Source organism: Terrapene carolina, unplaced genomic scaffold (genome assembly GCF_002925995.2).
Source record: "Terrapene carolina triunguis isolate 2854851 unplaced genomic scaffold, T_m_triunguis-2.0 Scaffold66, whole genome shotgun sequence".
Classification (NCBI taxonomy): Eukaryota; Metazoa; Chordata; order Testudines; family Emydidae; genus Terrapene; species Terrapene triunguis.
This window is the reverse complement of record NW_020664417.1, coordinates 94,175,754-94,181,753: the sequence shown is the minus strand read 5'-3', so window position 1 is coordinate 94,181,753 and position 6,000 is coordinate 94,175,754.

The following is a 6,000-nucleotide window of genomic DNA, read 5'->3' as shown; positions in this document are numbered from 1 at the left end:
CTTAGAAGAACTGTACAGAGAGAGACACCCCAGGTCCGCACCTCTATCTCCCTCTGTTCCTTCCTTGAGGTGTGTGATGGGGTGTTCATCCCCACACTAGTGTAGGAGGGGTTAATGATGCTGAGAAGGGGCCAATTACCTGGATAGGCCACCTAATTCCCCTCAGCTGTGGCCTAAGTGATACCCTGAATGATGATGGAGCCCAGCTGAGAAGAAACAGGTAGAGCTAGTATAAAGCCAGGAAACGGGCAGCAGGAAGGAACTGTAATATGGGAGTCTGAAGCTATGCTCTAGACATTAGAGAAGTAAGGAAGAAAACCTAGGAGTGAGATGTAGGAAAAGGCTCAGGGAAACAGCAGAAAGGTTAAGATGGTGTAGACCTTAGTTGCTGATTAGAGGGTCTCTGAGCTGGAACCTAGAGTTGAGGGTGGGCTCAGGTTTGCCTCCCAGCCATTGGGGAAGGAGTACCCTTTGGGCAGTGAATGAGAACTGCCAGAGACAGTGTCCACAAAGGGCCTTTGATACGTTGGAAGGGGAGGACTATAGTGATATGGGTGGAGGCCCAAGCCATGGAAAGAGAGAGCACCCTGAACTGCAGAGACAGAGGGGTGACAGGGCATGTGAACTAGCAGCAGAAGGAGGCTGGACCTGAAAGGAGCTAATCCCCAGAGTAGCCGGGAGGAGGTGCCCCTTGGCTAAGTGGGCTACTGTGACAGGGTCTGATTCCCTCGTCACCCTAGGAATGGGAGCAGTGAGCAATCCTGATGTCACCCAAGCACAGGAAGTGATACTGTGCTTGGCCTTGCAAAAAGGCTCCTTGGGCACATCTTCCTGGCCCAGCCCCACATGTCTATAATAGGGACAGACACAATCTGCCCCAAAGCTTCACTACTTGCTTGTGAAATAGATATATTCACCCACAGATGGGTAAACTGAGACACAGACAGGCTAAGGGCATCACCTAATGCATTAATAATAGATCCAGGGATAGCACTGGGTATCTCTGTCTGACAGTCTCCCGTTCCAATCTAAACCAAAATACAAGCACCTGCCTCTCTAGTTAGCAATACCCTTTTACAGATAGGAAAAATGAGGCACATAGAAGTTTTATTAAGTACATATGGGTGAAGTGACTTAAAGGCCACACAGGAAGTCAGTGTCAAAGCAAGTCCTCTTGATTCGTGAACTCCTGGTTCCCAGTCCTCCATTTGGTCTGCTAGGACACATAGACTTTTGGATCTTACAGAATCCAAACTAGACAGAATGCACTGGCCACTTCAAACTGAGCCGTGCAGGTGCTTTGTATAAGAGCAAGATTTTCTCTGGGAAAGTGGGGGAAGCGGGGAGAATACTTTTGACCAAAAAATAAGCTATCTTAAACGATTAAAAATGTAATCTACCTCTTGAATATCCATCTTTCTGTCTCTAACTTCAATGAAACAGAGTCCATAGCTTAGTATACTGAGAGCTGCAATGTGCATTAGTATCCTATAAGGCCTTGAAGTCTTTTTTGCACATATATCTGCATAATTAAATAATGTAGAGAAAAGCAATAGGAGAATAAGTTAAAGATGTTCTGTTATTCCTGCCTTGTAGTGAGTGAATTAGAATGAGGAAATCTAATATGACTAAGATATTATAAATTCTTATGAAGCGCTATACACCTGACCATCCATTTTATGAATCATCTGACATCTAATTTCTAAGGTCTCCAGACATTTATGTACATAAAAGCCAGAATCCAATAATACTGCATAATCTATTAGTACTTCATAAAATGTAGATCTTCTAGCAGCTTCTATATGAAAGCATAGTCCTGGGGTTCAGAAGCTGCAGCGGGATTCTAATTTTAATTTCAGCTTCTACTACAGACTTATGTGACTTTGGGCAACTCCTATATCTATCTACGTCCCAGTCCTCCATCTGGAAAGTGGGGTAATACACATCTACCTCACAAGGATCTCTTGAGGATAAGCTTATCAAACAATTGGGCAGTGCTCAATGACGTGAAGCATTTAGGTACCAGGTAGATAATATCTATATTGCCTAGAATCAACCTTATTCTCTCTCCTCTTCAGCCCAGGTTCCTATCACTGTTCCCTGAAATCATTCATATCATTCCAATATTTGATTGTGATAGGCTGGCAGTCAGCTACTGAATTATTGCAGCCACTAACTCTATCACAGATGGCTGAAGTCCATGGACCATGTTTGATTGCAGTTTAATTGATCTGAATCTAGGGTAACTCCTCCAAAGCAAATGTATTTATACAGAGATCAGAATATGGACCTCTATAATAATGGATCTGATGCATATGTCTTCTGATACAGCCATGGCTAGTGCAAAAATAAAGACAGGCTGTTGTTATAAAGTTTTATTGATGACTATAATCAACACTTCCACCACCACAAATCTCACCCTTTGTTTCCTCTTCAAGCCTGAACATGCCTATGGGCTTTCCTCCAAAAACCTGTCTTCTGGATCGTAATTGCTTATGCCCCTGAGAACCCCTCTATTTTTTATTATTATTAATCATGTTTATTACAGTGGCACTTAAGGATCAACTGAGGACAAGGTCCTGGTGTCCCAAGCACTGTACAAGTACTCAGTGAGAGACAGGCTGAAGAGCTTCAACTAAATCAGTGGTTCCCAAACTTTAACAACTTATGAACCCCTTTGACTAAAAATGTCAAGTCTCGCGAACCCCCTCCTAAAAATGAATATTTCCAGAGATTTTCTCCTTTACCTGAGTATAAACTATAAAAGCAGTGATCTTGGAAATATGAAATTTGTTTTTATGACATGCTTATTACACACTATTTATTATTAATTATTATTTATCATTCCAGTATTTTTATTACATTATGAAAACGGCAGCACTCTTCCAAGATCTCACTTTCGTAGCTTGTATCACTTTAAGTAAACCTGTTATAAGACAAGCCTCCTAGGTTTCATCCAGGAGTATCAGATGTGAAACAGCAGGAAGGTATTTAAGAAGAGTTCCTCCTACACAAGCATTCAGGTCTTGAGCAGTCCAGGCAAACAATGCACGTTACAACAAAGCTTAAACTTGTTCTTCATAGTAATTTAAAAACAACACTAACAGCCTATTTAATTTTAAAAACAGCAAAAAATATCCACCTCCCTTTCTATTTCGTATAAGGAGTCTTGAAGTTTAAATCTCCTCAGTGTAGTAGATATGCTTGCTTTGATCTGCTTAGCTCTTGGAAGTCCAGGGGCTCCGGGCTGCTGGCCCCATGCTGTCTGGGGTCCCTAGGGACGACTCTGTCTGCCATTAGGGAATTTTCCCCTAAGAACTCCCTGTAACATTTCACGAACCCCCAGGGGTTCATGAACCCCAGTTTGGGAACCACTGATCTAAATAGACAAGATAGGCAGAGGGTAGTGGGAAGGGATATATAACACAAGATACACAATGTGATGGCAGATTAGTTGGAAGTATTTTGTGGGGATAGATACTAGTTTGAAGAGGATATTTTAAATGGAAAGAAAAATGAACGAGGGGCCATTTAAGAGAAGAGGTGATGGGGACAGGGCAGAGGAGAAGAAGAGGGTAGAAGAGGCATGTGTGGAGTGAGGCTGAGGTGACTGGGAAGGAAGGGGTTTGAGGGGGTGGAAGCAAACAGCCAATCAGCCCAGGGCAGAGAAAGTCAGGACAAAACTGTAGAAGTCTGTGGCACTGGTTTAGCTGCTTCTGTGCAGCGGCTCCTACCAGCTAGAATCCCTGGCTGACTTCTTCCTGCAGTTTCTTTCCCCAATCCCGCATGGTGAGGAGATGCATAGTCCACCCAGTCATGTCTCCACTGTATGGTTAGTAGGATGGCCTCAACTGGGTCCCTATTTTGTCTTCCTCTCTTCCCAGTGTAGCAATCTCTGCTTTAGCTGCTTCTGCTTTGTGTGTCCTGGTCTGAGTTCATTTGGATTCACCTGCGGTCAGAGTACCTACACGTGTGATCTCACCTGATCTGAGTGCAGTTTTCTCTATGGTCCCTAGAGGCGAACAAGCTGTGTGTGTAGCAGGAGTTAGTTGTCTGCTGTTTCTAGCTGCCCTTTGGTGCTCTGAGCTGCCCCTCTCATCCCAATGCTGTGGAGCAAGGTTGGGAAATTGGGAGGTGGTGGGGTAGGAATCCTGTCAGGGGCAGCCCCTTTCTTTGCCTGTAGCTCAGCTGCATCTTAGGGTGACCAGACAACAAATGTGAAAAATCGGGTCAGGGGGTGTGGGGTGATAGGAGCCTCTATAAGAAAAAGACCCCAAAATCGGGACTGTCCCTATAAAATCGGGACAGCTGGTCACCCTACTGCTTCTCCTCCAGCAGCTGTCTCTTAGAGCCTGCAGGGCAGATGAGGGAATGGGAAGCAGGAGGGATGCGTATGTAGGGTGACGGTACTGCTGCCTGCTGTGGAGAGTTGGAGAGGGAATTCCTGTTAGGCAGGAATTGGGAAGGAGACCACTGGAGTGAGAAGGGGGCAGCAACTGGAGTTTGTATGTTGTGAGGGATGGGTACTGACCTCTAAGCCTGCCATTGTTCCCAGGACGAGGGTTGGAAAAATCCAAGGAAGCTACTGGAGAGACTCTGAGGGAGAAGAACAGGGATTAAAGCAGAGTCGTTGTCCGGAGGGAGGTTTTGGTTGTGTTTTTTACCCTGGCTCAAACACAGTAATGAAGGGGGAGCAGGATGTTTACTCTTTGAAGTCACCCCCCAAAACCATGTGATATTTTGGGTTATTGTTGTTAATAACACTACCTTGGAGTCTTTTATAGCTAATCTCTTGTTTTGAGAGTTTGCCTCATGAGTTGGAATCATAGGCTAGTGTGATGTAGTGGTCTACTACTAATAGTGATTCCTGGTGGAAGGAGTCAACAACTATAAAGCTTGCCTCAGCTTTGAAAGAGTCATTCTAGCCTGGGAGCTTGGTTTACATGGGGGCCTGCTGCCAGGAGTGGCACCAGGGTTTTTGCCGCCCTAGGCGGCAGTGCGCCTCCTCTGAGCATTCGGCGGTGGGGGTCCTTCCGCTCGCGTCTTCGGGGCACTTTGGCGGCGGGTCCCAGAGCGAGTGAAGGAGCCGGCACCGAATTTCCGCCAAAGACGTGGAGTGGAAGGACCCCCCGCCGCCGAATTTCCGCTGAGGGTGGCAAAATGCCTCCCCTCAAATCCTGCCGCCCTAGGCGACCACCTAGGGTCGCCTAGTGGAAGCGCCGGCCCTGCCTGCTGCAGCTTTGTAAGAATGAGTTTAGCCTGAAAGCCTGGCTCTAACAGGGGCCTGCCAAGCTTGAAAGATTTGTTCCAACCCTGAAAGACTTTGTCTAGCCTGGTAGTTCACCCAAGACCGAGATCTGCCCTAGCCCAGAAAGATTCCAGCCAGGGAAGCTTAGTTCAGGCAGAAGCTTGTACCTAAAAGATTGCATTAGCCTGGAACTTCAGCTGATGTAAAGATGTGTTCTAATTCTGGTGAAGCGGTGACTTGGGGAAGGAGGGGAAGGGCTTTTACTTTATAGATTTATAGATTCTAGGACTGGAAGGGAGCTCGAGAGGTCATCGAGTCCAGTCCCCTGCTCTCATGGCAGGATCAAATACTGTCTAGACCATCCCTGATAGACATTTATCTAACCTACTCTTAAATATCTCCAGAGATGGAGATTCCACAACCTCCCTAGGCAATTTATTCCAGTGTTTAACCACCCTGACAGTTAGGAACTTTTTCCTAATGTCCAACCTAAACCTCCCTTGCTGCAGTTTAAGCCCATTGCTTCTTGTTCTATCCTTAGAGGCTAAGGTGAACAAGTTTTCTCCCTCCTCCTTATGACACCCTTTTAGATACCTGAAAACTGCTATCATGTCCCCTCTCAGTCTTCTCTTTTCCAAACTAAACAAACCCAACTCTTTCAGCCTTCCTTCATAGGTCATGTTCTCAAGACCTTTAATCATTCTTGTTGCTCTTCTCTGGACCCTCTCCAATTTCTCCACATCTTTCTTGAA